At 38.6% G+C, this 17508-nt stretch overlaps 1 protein-coding gene across 3 annotated transcripts in view; it reads right to left on the minus strand.

The window, feature by feature from the left end:
- The window catches only part of LOC6048638, a 57545-nt gene that overhangs the window by 17978 nt on the left and 22059 nt on the right, over nt 1-17508 (minus strand). The window contains exons 1-2 of one of the 3 annotated variants that reach the window (XM_038256123.1): nt 534-798; nt 54-448 (exon numbers count right to left, since the gene is read on the minus strand). The exons of 1 other annotated variant lie outside the window; for it this stretch is intronic. The gene's annotated coding sequence lies outside the window, so the exon portion shown is untranslated. Of the gene's footprint in view, nt 1-53; nt 799-17508 lie in introns of those variants that run through there. One more of the 3 variants, XM_038256124.1, reaches the window with a different exon arrangement.

Raw genomic sequence — 17508 nt, forward strand, 5'->3', positions numbered from 1 at the left:
AGTATGGCTGCAACCTGCAACCTCCCATCTCGGTGTTGTATAACTACACATACCTTAGCAGATTGTAGAGTACTAGCAGTGCAGAACGGAACTAGACCGGGGTTTTCCTCTTTTATTCGCTAGCTCAGAACACGTTCAGTCGCAAAACGCACCAACCAGAGAACGACGTCAACGACGAGATATATGATTATTTCTTTAAACTTTTATACCCCTGATAATCTTTTTAGGGCGCTCCAATTCGTGCCAGGCTTCGGTTGGATTTCACAGAACACAATCTAAAAAAAATAACAGCCCACACACTCACACTCGTGCTCCGGTTTGAACCTGGGGAGGCTTCAACGATGATTGATAGGAATCGAATCGATCGACGGACTTTGCTGGGTTTCACTCGAGACTGCTGGTGCTTCTGCTGCCGCTGCTCCACCACAGCCGAACCGCACAGTCATTACTAATTTCGAAAGATGTCAGACCAACGTTGCGTTACAAAACCCTATTAACTATAAACTCTTGTACTACACCACAGCAAGCAATACCTATAGCGAGCTATAACCATCCGTGAACTTTTTTAGGCTGCGCTTTCCCATTTGCGCCTGGACGACTCTTCGACGACTCCCCGACGATGGCGACGACCACGGCTCCGTTTTCGATCCGACACGGTGCTGTGCTGGCGTAATACTATTACTTTTTAATAATAATAAAATATATCGGAAAAACCGAGCACAACTCCGAGAGCAGCCCGTCCGAGCCGAGCGAAAAACCCCTTCGAATTCGTTCTTAAATCTGGCTTTGTACTCCGGCACTCTTCCTTCCTTCCTTCCTTTCTCAATTTGCTTTTATGTCTTCTCTGAGCTCTGATCCGGTGTGGTGCTACTTTTGCACCAACACATCCGCAAATATTAATGTGCTCCGACGTCGTCGTCAACGGCACACGATACGGATACCAGATACTGGAGGGGTTTGCCAGAAGCGACTAGGCGATACGAGCTGGGGTACGGCACATATTTTCGGGCAAAAAAAATGATGGGACAAATTTGCATGAAGCGCGACAGGGTGGGGAACATAGACGCCCTTGTTCCAAGAGGGATATATTTTATTCAGATTTGTATCGCCTTTTTACACAAATTTGCTTATGATAAGGTTGCTGAACCATCACACTTCATTTAGTTCTTCAAATAACTATCCAAAAAATTCAGAAAGGTTTTAAAATGTATTTATGCTTGATAAATTCTATAAATTACAATAAAGTGTCGATGTGACCTGGCAGTGTTGCAAAATTATAAGACATTATGATTAGATTAGAAGAAGTCCGTAAATTCTGTAAACAATTTAAAAAAAAATACAACATGAAAAGTTCAATAGAATGAGTGTTGATAGGATCACACCAAACTTAAAGGTAACACCCGTCAACTTGATCACAAAGGTAAACGTAAGACCGAAATAGACCCCCTTCCCCTACTCAAGCAACCCGAAACGACGGCGATTTGGGAGAGACTCGGCGCTGGTGGTGTTGCGAGGGAGAGCAAAATCGGGTGCCCATAAAAAAAAATCGAGGAAAACTGCACTGCGACGGCGCAGTCAATGTTTACAATTCATTTAGAAAAGAAAATTTTGAAAACAAACATTTGCAATCGAACCAACACAACAGCATGTTTGGCTGTGTGCGACAGATAGAGAGACTCAGAATAGCACCGAAATTGGAGAACGTTTTATGCTGCGCCAGAAGGTAGAAGACGATGTGTGGTGTCGATACTTGCGTTTTTTGAGAGATAGAGACCCGAATAAACTTCTCTTCGTGCGAAGATAAAGACCGTAAAAACCGCTGGCACCGATTATACTTGGCTGATTGTACATGATATTTGGCAAAGGTTGGAACTGTGGACAAATTTATAAGCAGTAGGACTATACTTGAATAAGTTTAAATCAATATTTACTAGAAGGGTGTTATTTTTTCCCAATTCGTTTCAATTCAGTATTCATTATTTACATTCAAAAATATTTTAAACAAAAATATTGAAAAACTTGTACTATTGATTGAGAGTTGTTCGATAAATAATTCATAAAAAACGTGATAAGGAATAATACTCAAAAAATCCAAATCTGCTTACCAAAACGCACTTTACATAACTTTCCGTAAATTTAAGTAAAAATAACAAATGGAACCGTCATACTGTACATCATTGGAAAGTATATCAAAGCCTTATTCATGAGTCATAAACTTGAGAAATGTGGTACAGTCATCCCACATATTCGGAACACCCACAAATTCGGAACACTTTTGTGGTAATTTGTCAATAGGATGCCAAATGCAACTTTTCTGTCGACCCTGCTATTTTTAGGACCTTTATTTGTACATTATCTTGCTATTCCACTTGTAAAAGTAGTACTTTTTCAACAAAAAACTGCATTTCAAAATTATTTTATCCAGAGCAGCAAATACTGCCTCCAAATTGCCTGTTCCATGATTGTGGGATGTTATTGTGCCTCCCACAATTGTGGAACACCTGAATTTAACTGATATTTTCACAAAAAAGTTATCAGACCATTCATAAAACATTACTAAGCATGTGTTTTTTTGGTTTCAGAGTGTGAAGTTAGTATTTTGTAAAAAATATGTACTCCTCGAGAGAAAAAAAAAATGTTTACATCGTAAGAAAAAAGTGTTCCAAATTTGTGGATTTCAAGGGTCAATGTTTTTCTTTAAAAACTTGATATAAAACGTAAAAATGTACAGCCGGTCTATACATCAATCGAAAGATCGCAAGAAAAGCTTTCACATGAAGGTAAAAGCAAATCATTATGTTCAATTAACGATTTTCTATGATTTGTTGAACATTGGCCGATCTGTAAACCGTTCCGAATATGTGGGATGACTGTAATCGTCGTGAAATATCAAATATCAAAAGAGATTTATAGTGCTTTTTAAGGTAAATTTTAACTAAAGTTTGTTCGAGTCCTATTACTGTGCATCGCTATGTAGGCTTTAGAAAGACTATTCCGTTGAATAATCAATTTTGAAGAACTGGGATATTCAAACTCTTAAAGAAGGGTCATACAAATTGTTCAAAGTTGGAAGTTTTGAATAAATTTCTATCGAATGTCAAAAGAGAAACAAAATTAAAAAGAAATTTTGAAAGACTATTTACTGATTTTTTTGTTTTTAGCTGAATAATTAAACGCCATCAACTCGAATTTAGTATTAAGAAGAATCCTCATAGTGTATGATAAGGGTTACATTTTGATAACGAAATCTTTTCAAAAAGATGAAACCAGACAGAATTACAGAAAAGACTGGTGAATAAAGCATTTAAAATTTGCCTTAAAGTTAAATGGGGCTGACACTGCATGCTATTCAGCAAATTAAGCTAAACATTGTCTTTACTCAGTAACGAGTCATGGGTTTCCTATTCAGATATAACTTTTAGAAAATTTAATCCTGAAATCATTTAAGCTTTATGATTTTTCAGGAATTAAATCTTATTTTATATTCCTATTAAAAGATAATTCCATAACAAAATCTAATTGGAATCAAAACTTGATAACGTCCTTCATTTTGCCCTAAAAAGAGTTCTCAAACCTTTGTGATGGAAGGTCTGTCGCTGTTTCCACACCAGCCCGAACTGTCAAAATTGCTCTTGCCAGATGTTCGAACCACTTTTTTTTTATTTTCTGAGCATTTTATGAGCTTTTTTGATCTTTAGTTTTAATTTTTTTTTGCCACAAAGTTTTGTGTACTGTTTGCGTAAGCTGTTCTTTAAACTTTTGTAGATTTGTGCGGTTCTGTTTGACGATTATTAGAACAATGAAATTGTTTAAATATTTGTTATTTTGTGGGATTTTGTAAAAATGCTTAGCCTTTGGCAAAAGAAAGGAGATTTTCGGGTTTGTTGCGTTTTCTAATGACTCCAGCCTACTTCAAAAATAATCATGATTTTGGATGAAAAATATTAAAAAAAATATTTCTGGAGTTTTTTTTGAAAAGGTCCAATAAACCAAATTTCCAGTTTTTGCTTTTTGGGTGTTTTTGAAACCGCCTTGAGTCAGGGGTATTAAAAAACACCCAAAAAGCAAAAACTGAAAATTTGTTTTATTGGTCCTTTTAAAAAAAAACTCCAGATTTAAACATGGCATGATATTACACAGCTCGACATTTTTGATGTTGATGATATAAGCGCTGCTGAGCAGTTATCTACGAAATCGATTTTTTTTAAATTTTATTTTTTGTATTTTTTAATCCGGCTGAAACTTTTTTGGTGACTTCGGAAGTCATTTTGTATCATTAGTTTGTCCATATAATTTTCCATACAAATTTGGCAGCTGTCCATAACCGGCTCCGTGGCTTAATGGTTACGGCTTCTGCCTCACAAGCAGAAGGTTCAGGGATCAAATCCCGGTCGGTATCTTTGAAATTTGGAATCAGGAATTGGAACAAAAACGAAACTGAATCAGGTGGGATTCGAACTCACACCTCTGGATTGATGGTCTGGGACTCTAACCAGTCGGCCATCTGAAAGTTATAAAACATGCTGAGCAATTCTCTACGAAATCGGTCTTTTTTCTTCAATTTTAATTTTTGTATTTTTTAATCCGACTGAAACTTTTTTGGTGCCGTCGGTATGCCCAAAGAAGCCATTTTGCATCATTAGTTTGTCCATATAATTTTCCATACAAATTTCGCAGCTGTCCATACAAAAATGATGTATCAAAATTCAAAAATCTGTATCTTTTGAAGGAATTTTTTGATCGATTTGGTGTTTTGGGCAAAGTTGTAGGAGTGGATACGGACTGCACTGGAAAAAAAATGATACACGGTAAAAAAAATTGGTGATTTTTTTTATTTAATTTTTTATCACTAAAATTTGATTTGCAAAAAAACACTATTTTTATTTTTTTTTATTTTTTGATATGTTTTAGAGGACATAAAATGCCAACTTTTCAGAAATTTCCAGGTTGTGCAAAAAATTATTGACCGAGTTATGATTTTTGTAATCAATACTGATTTTTTTTTTAAATCGAAATATTGGTCGCAAATTTTTTTCAACTTCATTTTTCGATGTAAAATCAAATTTGCTATCAAAAAGTACTGTAGTAAAATTTTGATAAAGTGCACCGTTTTCAAGTTAAATCCATATTTAGGTGACTTTTTTTTTAAATAGTCGCAGTCAGGCCTGCAAAATGTTTCCAACCCAGCGTACACATGAAGCAAACCAAAATGTCAGTTCACTGCTAGCATGTGACTGTAAGCCTACTGTGTCCGTTCAACCACTGCCGCCTGACTCGTGCCGGTCGGCTGCTGGAGAATGAGAGACGTGAAAAAATGAGCTACACTCACTCAATTCGTGTCGTATGACTGACTCGTAAAATCCTCTCTAAACACTATTTTGAGTATTTTTAAACAATTGAATGGTTCTAGACTGTGCAAAACACTTAAAACAACCATAACTTATATTCAAAATTACATTTCCACGCATAAATACCAACTTTTTGTGTAAAAACTTGTTTTTTTTATGTGTGTGCGTGCAACGTCAAATGAGCGTTGGTCGACTACTGCCTCGCATTGCAGCTGCTCAGTGAGCTAGGGCACTCACGACTGAGTCGGGTTTGTTTATGTCACGTTTTTGCGGTTCAGTGAATGGATCTGAAAAAATCGTGTATGCGTCGCCGATTTTCACGTCAGGACCCCTGACATTTTCAGCTCTGGTCGCAGTTTTTCATTTTTTTTTTAAATTAGTGCACATATTTGCACACTTTTGAAAAAAAATATTTTTGAAAAGCTGAGAAAATTCTCTATATTTTGCTTCTTCGGACTTTGTTGATACGACCTTTAGTTGCTGAGATATTGCAATGCAAAGGTTTAAAAACAGGAAAATTGATGTTTTCTAAGTCTCACCCAAACAGCCCACCATTTTTTAATGTCGATATCTCAGCAACTAATGGTCCGATTTTCAATGTTAATATATGAAACATTTGTGAAATTTTCCGATCTTTTCGAAAACATTATTTTCAAAATTTTCAAATCAAGACTAACATTTTAAAAGGGCGTAATATTGAATGTTTGGCCCTTTTGAAATGTTAGTCTTGATTTGTTGCATTTGAAAGAAGAATAAAGAAAAATGGTCAAGCATTTTGTTCAATGTTAATCACTTAAAATTAGGTAAGGATAAAAACTGACTAATGTCGAGTCTTTGAATAAGTAGGTCAATGTCTAAGCAAAACCGTTCTAAATAGAATTTCCCTGAATCGTTTATGATAACGAAATTTTTACCAATTTCCACGCATTTGCTGGCACCATCCAGCAGCCCAGCATCACGTATAAAAGGGGGCTGCTAACTATAATGTACGTCATCCCACCACCACGATTCAGCCGGTCTGTGTGCAATAATATCGTGTGCCATGACAAAACGTGGTCCCGATGAGGACACATCGTACATGCGGTTGGTGGCTGGCTGGAGGTCGGGTCGACCCACCGCGAGGGAATCGCCTGGCAGGGGCACAGGCAGGCTGGAGATAATGCTGGAATATGGCTCTCTCGGGAGGTGGTCCTTTCGACCGTCGTAGTCGTTCCGATATGTATACGACAGTGTGAGAGTAGGGGGGAATTATGGCAGAACTCGAAAAAAGCACGGATAGTAATCACGTTACGACGGAAAAGTGTGTCCTAAGACTCCAACGATCCTCGTCGACCACTTTTGTACGCGGTGTACGTGTGCGATGAAAATGTCCGAAACGAGCGAGAAAAGTTGTCTCACTTTGCATTCACCTCTGCATTGGGAGGGTAGTTTGCCAATAGTTGAACCGAAGCAACGGAGTTTTCCCTACAAGGTTCAAGCCCTGTTCAGAATTTGGTCGAACCAGGCCTGTTACTATGTGCACACATACATATTGGGTCAAATTTTATTAGAATCGACGTTTCCTAATAATCTACTAACTCGACACTTTTATGGTTTATTCAATGCATTATGGAATTGCGCACATTTGCGGGTCTAGTTGCCTGGTTGCTGCTGCTGCTGCTGCTGCTGACGTGAAATAAAAATAGAAGAACGCGAACGTGGTGGTGGTTTTGCTTGTGAATTGTTCACGAAGCCCCAGCTGGCCCACAGAGACAGCAGGGAGAGAGATGGGCACAAGGACGGTTTCGGCACGAGCGAGCGGGCGCTCAAGTTCTGTGAACGTGTTCATCAATAAAAACAATCGAATAGTGTTTACCATGCAACGAGCAGTACCCTTTTACCCAGGCAGAAGCAGCGTGGCGTGTGCAAGGAGAATGGACAAACATGAACGATGAAATCATCCCATTTTCGTGTTTCACAAAGTAATTTTGCCTTTTTAAGGATGAATTGCATTCAAAAAGTTTTAATTAAAGTTTATTGGACTCCACAATTATAATTGCAGACCTGTACTTTTTTTTCACGAGGGTGCGCATGGTTGCGAAATTTATAATTTTATACCATTTATAATTTAAGTACCAGGAAATTCACTAAGATTTAATTCTGTCGATTGGAGCGTGTTCAGGAAGCCGAAGTCTATCATACCTCGACGAAACTAAAGTGTTTACTGCGATCAACTTCAAAAATGGATAAGTTGTGCACTCAGCGTAAAAAAATCGTGAAATCGTGAATTTAACTTCATAATTCATTCGCTAAAATTTGGGAATCAAAGAATTATTTTAATGAGTTATTTTGGATGACTTGGAAAAATGGATCTGGTACATTTCGCCGTCGTTTCGAATACGGTCATTCCGCAGAATGTTGTTTCGCCGTACGTTTCGCCGAAAGTCAATGTCGTGAAAGGACGTTTCGCCGAAAAGCATTTTTTTGTATGATTTATGGTACTTCTTCGCAGCAGTGCTATCTTGTCACTCGTTCAAACAAACTTGTATGGGAGCGTTCTTTTATTAATTAACGCACTGCCCACCATTGAAAAAACGGCTAATATCCACTTTTGACAAAATCGAGATATTAGTACCAGGTGGTAGAGGATGTTCCAACGCATCTTCTGGAACTCGAATTTCACTGAAATAGTGTTTAGACTTGGCGCATCGGCGAAAAACCAAACGGCTAAAATGCCACTCTTATGGAAAATTGCCTTGACGGAGATTTTGTGACAAACACTAAAACGCGTTTTTCTCGGAATACTTGATTGTGCATAATAGCCGAATTTTCAATTATGGGCAGCGCAGTTGATGGAAGGGAAGAGAGGGGGGGGGGGATGATCGAAGGCTGTGTTGTGTTACACTTCGTAACAAAAAAACTATAATCGAGGGGGTAAAAGATGCATTTCATTCCTATCTAAAGAATGCAGAAACTAACAGAAATGAGCATGAGCATGAGCATGAGCATGGTTGACTGCCAATGAGCTGCTACTCCGTTATTGACAGATCAGCTGAAGTTAAACAATGAATCAAAAATGATCAGTGGGAGCCAACCATCCGTTCACTGTTTAACCCCTGAAGACCCCGACTTTATTAGTCAATACCGGCGCCCTCCCAAGAAGCCTGCAGTTCAACAAAAGGGAGGAATGTTAGTCCGATAGTTGAAGTTGCAGACTCATCAAGCACATAGTTTTTCGCTATATACTTGTTGATACCGCTTGAGACCGTTGAATCCACAGCATCTCCTTCAAGCATCACGTGATTATTTTATTTTTTTTTTTGGGTTAGTAGGATAAGGTATTGGCTTTTCGATGCCTCCCGAGCTACGATGCTATGGGGAGGACTTTCATAACAAACCCGTCGGCGAGCCTTCCGAGCAACGATGCTATGGAAAGGTCTTTCTAATTAGCACACCAAAACACTCGCGCACAGGTATTTAAATACTGAATAAATGTAATTTTTCATCACGATTACCCAGACGACATTGATGATATAGGAAGGACTTTTTACAGTCATTTACAGTAATACTTAAACTTATTTTAATGCAACAATTCACACGACGTCGTGCCTCCCGATCAACGATGATGTAGGAAGGACTTGAGCAAGCCAATCAGGATGAAACACGAAATAAAATTCTTTTCTTTTCACACACAATGCCACATAATTGACCGCGCGTCACCACCCAACTAATTGAACTGATTTTTTCTGCTTGTGGGCAAGCCAACCAGGATGAAACACGAAATAAAATTCTCTTCTTTTCACACACAATGCCACATAATTGACCGCGCGTCACCACCCAACTAATTGAACTGATTTTCTTCTGCTTGTGGGCAAGCCAACCAGGATGAAACACGAAATAAAATTCTTTTCTTTTCACACACAATGCCACATAATTGACCGCGCGTCACCACCCAACTAATTGAACTTTTTTCTGCTTGTGGGCAAGCCAACCAGGATGAAACACGAAATAAAATTCTCTTCTTTTCACACACAATGCCACATAATTGACCGCGCGTCACCACCCAACTAATTGAACTGATTTTCTTCTGCTTGTGGGCAAGCCAACCAGGATGAAACACGAAATAAAATTCTTTTCTTTTCACACACAATGCCACGTAATTGACCGCGCGTCACCACCCAACTAATTGAACTTTTTTCTGCTTGTGGGCAAGCCAACCAGGATGAAACACGAAATAAAATTCTCTTCTTTTCACACACAATGCCACATAATTGACCGCGCGTCACCACCCAACTAATTGAACTGATTTTTTTCTGCTTGTGGGCAAGCCAACCAGGATGAAACACGAAATAAAATTCTTTTCTTTTCACACACAATGCCACATAATTGACCGCGCGACACCACCCAACTAATTGAACTGATTTTCTTCTGCTTGTGGGCAAGCCAACCAGGATGAAACACGAAATAAAATTCTTTTCTTTTCACACACAATGCCACATAATTGACCGCGCGTCACCACCCAACTAATTCAAGAATGCAGAAACTAACAGAAATTATACAAAACTATAAGGTGAAAAAAGAACTGCTTGTATTTGAGAGAATTCATTAACTCTCAGAAATAATATAAATTATTTTCTTTAAATAACCAAAAATGCAAAAAAATCACTGAAATAATTTAAAATTATATGCTGAAAATTCAATGTTGTTGTTGTTTATTTGATTAATGTAACTTTAACCTTTATAATGTTATTCGTCAATTGAAAATTAATCGAACCTCTTATGTTTTAAAGAACGCAAAACCCACAGAATCAATAAAGATTATTCGCTTTAAAAATACTAAGAATGCAAAAAATCACAAAATGTATTAAAAATTATACGGCTCTTGTTCTAAAGAATGCACATACTCACAGAAATAAAACAAATATATGCTGAAAATTTAAAGAACTGCTCATGTTTGAAAGAATGCAAAAACTTACAGAAATTATGAAACTTACAGGAAAAACAAAAACCTAAAACTTTTGTACCTCTAGAATAGAAAGATGAATGGCTACAATTCATTATATGCATAACACAATAAAGCTGCCACAAATACTCTGAGTATTACTCATTATTATGCACAAACCCTATGAATTCCTTGATGGCAGCGGTAGAGTGAAAATAAAACTTTAAAAAAATATCTTTAATTCCTTTGTAATTCCATTTATAAAGTATGTGTTCATTTTATATTGTTTTGTACGATATTTTGTTAACTCGGCGAAACGTCCGTTCGGCGAAACGTCCCATTCGGCGAAGCGACATTTGGCGAAATGATCTTCAGCGAAACGACCGTCGGCGAAACGACATTCGGCAAAATGTCCCGCACCCGTTGAAGAGATCAAGATTTCATGAACAGAATTCATATAATCATGAATCGAGTTCATGCAGTTATCGAAAAAATAATGTTATCTCGAATTATTTTCTTTTGTAGGTAATCGTGAATAATTGAAAGAACAAAATACAAGCCATGGCGCCAGCATTTAAATGAAAAAAGTGTTTTAAAATGCATTTTACATTTCCCCAGTTGTTTTGAAATCATTATAGTTTTCAAGATTTCTAAGTATTAATCATTTTTTCCAACGAAAAAAAAACTTTTTGCATTACTGCACCCAAAAAAAATATATATATATCAGAATCTGGCATAGTTGATTTGCTACAAAAAAAATTACCTTTCAAAACGGTCGTTGTAGCAAGCCCGGATATCATTTTTGCTCCTGTGTAAACATGTCAGGGTCCAGAGTTCTCGAAAACGAAGTTGACTTTATAGCTGTCGGCCACCATTGCTAGTACCAACCACTAGTGTCTTCCTTTTTATCTACAAGGACTTCGCCGCCCTGGGCTCCTAAGTGTATGAAAGTATGGCACGGAGCGACGGCGCCGAATACCCATATTTACACAAAGAATTTTAGAGCGCCCGCCGCGGGATTCGAACCGGCGACCTCTAGATTGCGAGTCCAGTGCGCGGTCCGATTGATCCACAGGGGCGGGCAGAGTTCTCACCAACTCATATAATGCTGGCGCGTCCCGAGCAACACTTCAGAGAGAAGAATATGTTGATGCTCTGTCCCTCTGACAATTCACAATCGCGGTGGTAGCGTATCGGATCAACAACCAAAAAGTTGATGATTCAATCCTCATTCTGTTACGTCTTTATTTTTCTGCAATACAGTGAATCCTCTTTTTACGCGGTGGCGTTGCGCTTTTTATTTCGTCGATTTCTGCGTTTTGCGTTTTGTGGATCTGAACAAAACCTACAAAATGCTTTTAAATGATTGCAAAAATGTTTCGTCGTTCAAGAGAAATCGACGAAACAAAAAGCGTTACGCCACCGCGTAAAAAGAGGTTTTACGATAATAAGACTTTCTAGGCCCGGTGAAAAAAAAATATAATTTAACCCACTCGTCACAGATGCAAACAATGATCGGGCTCGAGCTGTCACAGCCCTTCGAAGTATGTTGGATGACATATCGGGTGGTCAGTAAAAAAAACAAAACCATAAACTTTGAAAAATATTTGCAACGGCCTTTCAACTAAAACAATTTAATTTTCAAATCATGAAAATGTAATCTCGAATTTGATTCTTGATCACATGAATTTCATTCATGACTTCTGAAGTTTTTTTTAAAAAAAAGGTCCAATAAACAATATGAGGGGTAGGCGTGGCAGAATGATTACCCTGTTCACTTTGTAAGCGGAAGGTTCTGGGTTCGATTGGACCATTTAAAAAAAAACGTAACTTAATCCACCCTTAGGTGGTTGGTGCCTTCCTCAAATTTAAAGGGTTGTTTTATCAATTTGACTCATTATTCATACCACTAGATTGGGTAGTCAGATCTTCATATTGCAGGGCACTTATGTGCTTACAACTTATGATAGGGTAGTCAGATCTCCAATCCAATTCGTGCTCATTGGAAAGGTCTTTTAATTACCTATCCAAAGATAGGTCGCATGATAGATCCGCACATCGTTTTTATCAAAATATCTGAGATCCGGCCTCCAAAGAGTGCATACATTACACTTAAGTGCTAATAACTTTTTATAGGGTTATCAAATCTTTAGTGTTTTGGACTCGTTAGAAAAATCTTTCAAATACCTTTCTAAAAATGTATAGCATTACGGCCTTTCTTACAAAAACCAATCTTGCGAACTTTAGTCAAAATCGTTTTTTTAGCATAACTTTTGAAGTACTTTACTAAACATAATGGTATGAAAATATGACCTATGGGACCTGTAGACGGATCTAAAAACACAGATCCGGACAAAATCGGTCAAGCCAGTTTCGAAAAAAGTGAGTGAGAAAAAAAATCTACGACCATCCACACACATTTGCTCAGAATTTGATTCTGAGTCGATAGGTATACGTGAAGGTGGGTCTACGAGGCCTATTTAAGAAGTTCAGTTTTCGAGTGATTTTATAGCCTTTCCTCAGTGAGGTGAGGAAGGCAAAAAAGAAAACATTTAGATTTTAAGAATTTGATTCAGTATTTCATAATATTTTTTGTTCCTTCGAGATAAACTCTCGGAAATTCTTCTTGAATTATGTGAATGAATTATGGAATTAATTTTCAACTTCACGATTGTTTTACGCGTTTACATTATTTCTTGTACGAGAAAGTCAGTCAATGAGGTCCAATTAGAGAATTTACGAGTGATTGCAACGAAGGTAGGAAGTCTTAAATAGTCTACGACTGGCATCAATCTTTGGTTTATAATATTTTGCTCCAGCCATCCTGCGATTCTTAAATGGATGAGATAATTCATAAAGTTACCTTTGAAACACTAAAAGGTAAAAATATTACAATATCCAAGAACATATCATTACTGTTATTTGAAACACATTTGGAAGAACAGACAATTCGCCTAAAACTTAATAGATTTCAAGCCGAATTATATCTTTGACAAATGGATTCTCGCCATGCTATCGTTATACAAAAATGAGTGAAAATGAATCAACAAAAATCCCGAAAAAAAACTATTTCGAATGAAAAACTGCGCAGCAGGAGAAACCTCCTTTTGCTGGGTGCAGACACCGCGCCCAATCGGCATCGTTTTTCATTCGACCACCAATAACTGATGATGCTAGCTTATCGAATTACAAGAATTTATTGTTTGGATTTTTGCTTCCACCAAAGAGTGCTGGTCAGCCATCGTCGTCGTCGTCGTCCGGTGAAGTCAGCATATATTTGAAAGTGGTTGAACCAAAAACACCAAACTTGGGCGGGAGGAGTGAAAAAAAAAGCTGAGCGGTGTTGATTAGAGGGCTTATGCCAAACTCTGGTACCAATTATCAGCACCGAAATTAGATTAGAAGCCAAGCCTGGAAAGAATTTAATCTACACCGTCGTCGTCATCATCATCATCGCCGTCGGACTCGAACGATAATGGCCGAGTTTTGAGCCATCAGGCAAAATAATCATCTCTGCTTAAACAGCTCCCGGGAGTCGAGTGTGTGGAGCGCCGAGACATGGCCGATGGCGTGTTGAGTTTGTTGTGAGGAAAAAAAATGCCAATAACACAGAAAACAATGCCTCGAAGGGATTCACCTCCGGGTTGTGCTCCGGCTGGCCAGGCAACGCGGGGACTTTTGCAGGAGGTTGGTGCATGGGATGCGAACATTCGTAGTTCACTGCCAGCACAGCGCAGAGCGACGGCCAGGACGGTGTGCCTCGGGATGGATCTGCGCAGCATTCGATTTGAACTTTTTGGCCTACGCAAATCTTTTCGTGGGATTCCTCACTTGGGAAAGAATATAAAATCACTCGAAGATGAGCTTCCTTCCAGAAAATTGACGCTCAATTATTTCCGGACAGGCTGAATGGATTTTGACCGTATTGATCTCATTCGATCCGTCTTGTGACCCCAAAATTCTCTATTCAAATTATCAACTTCAATTGAGTTCTTGAAAAGTTTTGTAAAAAACGATTTTGGAAAAAGACCGGAAGATTGCGAAAAGGGTTGTTTTTGTACGGAAGGCCGTCAATGAAGATCTGATAACCTTATCAAAACTGATGTTCATTTAAAATCTGACCAATGCCATGTTATCATAGGTAAAAAATAGGGCTTATTGAATTACATTGAGATAACCTTATTTTTACTGGTACCAATTTTTAACTGGTACCAATTTTAGTAAAAAAATATCTGAGAAATTACTATAACTTGAAAACGATGCACTTTATCAAAAAATTGTAACAGTAAAAATTTTAAGTTATTTTATATTGCAAATTTTAATGACTTAGTTTTCATTTTATTTATTTTTTTGCAAAAATCAAATTTATGTCGCTTGTACCAGCTTTTGCAGCATCCTAAAAACACACTTTATATTACCCACTGCATGTACAATTTTTGTAAGCACAAGAAAGTTCCATCCGACGGGATTAATACCCAGCACCAACAGTAGTGAGTGGCGCTTGATAAACTTGACATTTCAATTAAGTAGGTTTCCCATACTGATGGGCTACATATTTTAGGGTGTAATTTTATATAGAATTTCGTTTGTTTGTTTAGATTCGATCGTAGCAATCGTGGTGTGCGGACGCGAAAACTTTCCGCTGTCACAGTTTTTCTCGGGCTTCAATAATTTTTGATGAAAAGTTGTAAAAGTTATGTGTTTCAAACGAATAGTTTTCGGCGGAAATTTTAAAAATCTTGATGGAACGCGGTGCTGATGGTGCTGGAGAAGGGCGGTTGAATCGAGGACGTGGCTTGTTCCGGGTCGGTTGCGGAACTGGCATGGAACGCGGTAGCTGTCGAGCATTCCCCAAAGACCAGGATGATGGGTTCGACCGGGAAGTGCAAAATTATCGGTCATCGATCACCGGTCCCTGTTAAGGTAAACATCCCGCGTACAAAAGGGAATCGGAGCCGAGGGCCATGGATTAGTTCAATGGCACCGGTTAATGTGGAACGCAGTCGCAGCAAGGAGGTTCAGTTGCCGCAGCGACAGAAGCTTGAAAAAATCCTACAAAAGAAGGACGACGGAGCGGATTACGAGTGGAGCGGTGACAAGCGGAAGCAGCTCAAGCGGGAACCGGCCTTTTTGAGCGGGTTCCAGCCCCCGTTTTACGAAGACGATTGAAGATAAGCTGGTTTTGAAGAATTTGTTGACTGGTGAGCTCGTACTTTTTATAAGACCACAATTCCTTATTTTTTTCTGACATATATACACATCATTCAAGACAAAAACGGTAAAGTGTTTACAAGGAGCAGCCGTGGTTGACTGGTTACGGTGTTCGCTTAGCGAATGATCCTGGGTTCGATGCCCATCTGCTCCCAACGAGAAAGTTTAAGACTTAGAAATACTTGAAATTCTTTAATATGAACGAAAAAATCAAAGTCGCTCGGGTGGGGTTCGATCCCCCGTCCTTTGTATTGGTAAGCAAAAATGCTAACCACTACGCCATCACGGCTGCTTGGTGAGCTATGACTGGAATAAGGAATACTGTTACTACCACCTATATACGCGCTGGGCCTTTGTCCACTTGGCAAAGGTTCGGAAGTTCTAAATAACGTTTGAATCCGATTGGTCCAAACGTTCTTCAGGGCGGGGCTTGTCGATTCAAGCTGAGGTACCTCGCGCACGGCTAGCCTGCGTAGAAATGGGTCACCGAAGCTCGGCAGAGCTAACACCATCCAAATGCCTATGCGAGTTATTTGCATGTGTAGAATGTAAAAATTCTAAAATACATGGAAACATCTCAATTTGTAGGAAGCGAACGCGTGGTCCCGTTTGATTGGTTGCACACACACACACACACACACAGAATTTCGTTTCTTTGTTTAGGGACCATCCATAAACCACGTGGACACCTTAGTTGTTGTTGTTGTTTTACTTTGCGAGTTTTAAATAACATGGCTATTCCGCTGAGCAAAAGTATCTCAATATGACATATTGTTTTCTCGACAATCACGTTTTAGACGAGTTTTGAGGATGCTATATCTTCTTTTAGGCGCAAGTTCCAGATCCCAGCATTAATTTTCCGAAAAATAGTAAAGTTTATCAACTTTATGTTTTGTCCATGAAATTTTGTCCGCTGAATCAAAAACTGCCTTTGGAAATGAGCCATAGTCTTTTAAAGCAGAAACCGAATATATGACGGTTTCTTTGGTTTTGTATGATCTGAGTTCCACAGTGGTCGATATTGATCCGAAATCCGTAACAAAATTAAGTTTTGGAGCTTTGCTGTCTTTGGAAGATATGTTGCAGATGGAAAAGAGCAACTTTGGGTTTGATTGAAAATGAGCGTGGTTCACAAAAAGAGTGTTTCAGAAAATCAAACATTTCATGAATTTTGGTGGGATTTTTTCTCTTCTCGAAAGTTTGGCAACTTTGTCCAAGAGATCAACATTTTATCTCGCAAACTGTGTCCTTTACGATTGAGTTTTATTAAAAAAATCCAGTTTTTTAAACGAAGCAATTAAGAGTAATGTTTTAAAGAATAGTGACAGCACTTACATTTTGGAAAAAATAACTAGAACTTTTTGATCAAAAGTGACAGCTATTATAAGGTAAACAACAATTAAAAAAAGTAAATATCTCACGCAAGCCAATTTGTATACATAAAAAAAACGAAGTTAACTTTATAGCTGTCGGCCACTATTGCTAGTACCAACCACTAAAGTCTTCCTTTTATCTACAAGGACTTCGCCGCCCTGGGCTCCTAAGTGTATGAGAGTATGGCACGGAGCGACGGCGCCGAATACCCATATTTACACAAAGAATTTTAGATCGCCCGCCGCGGGATTCGAACCGGTAACCTCTGGATTGTGAGTCCAGTGCGCGGTCCGATTGATCCACACAGGCGGGACTAATTGTACACATCAGGTTGCATTTTAATGGGAAGATGTAGCACTGACAACGCTGATGTACAACAAGTTTGCTATTGCGCGTATTCCCGAAAAGGACACGCGGCATACCAGCCTCGAAACGACGCGCCGCACTTTCGCACTGCGCGCTGTCAAATCCCATACTGTGCGTTTTGTTTTTGTTGATCTTCTTATTAGAATTGCATGGGATTGTTGCCGGGAATGTTTTTTATTGCACCAAAAGTGCAGAAAATCGCTGGCAACAGTGTCTGCGACACATTCTGAAATGCCGCGCGACGTGTACCTTGGAGAGAAACGGATAATACTAAGAGAGGGGGTCATA

The sequence above is a fragment of the Culex quinquefasciatus genome, chromosome 2, assembly GCF_015732765.1.
Source record: "Culex quinquefasciatus strain JHB chromosome 2, VPISU_Cqui_1.0_pri_paternal, whole genome shotgun sequence".
Lineage (NCBI taxonomy): Eukaryota > Metazoa > Arthropoda > Insecta > Diptera > Culicidae > Culex > Culex quinquefasciatus.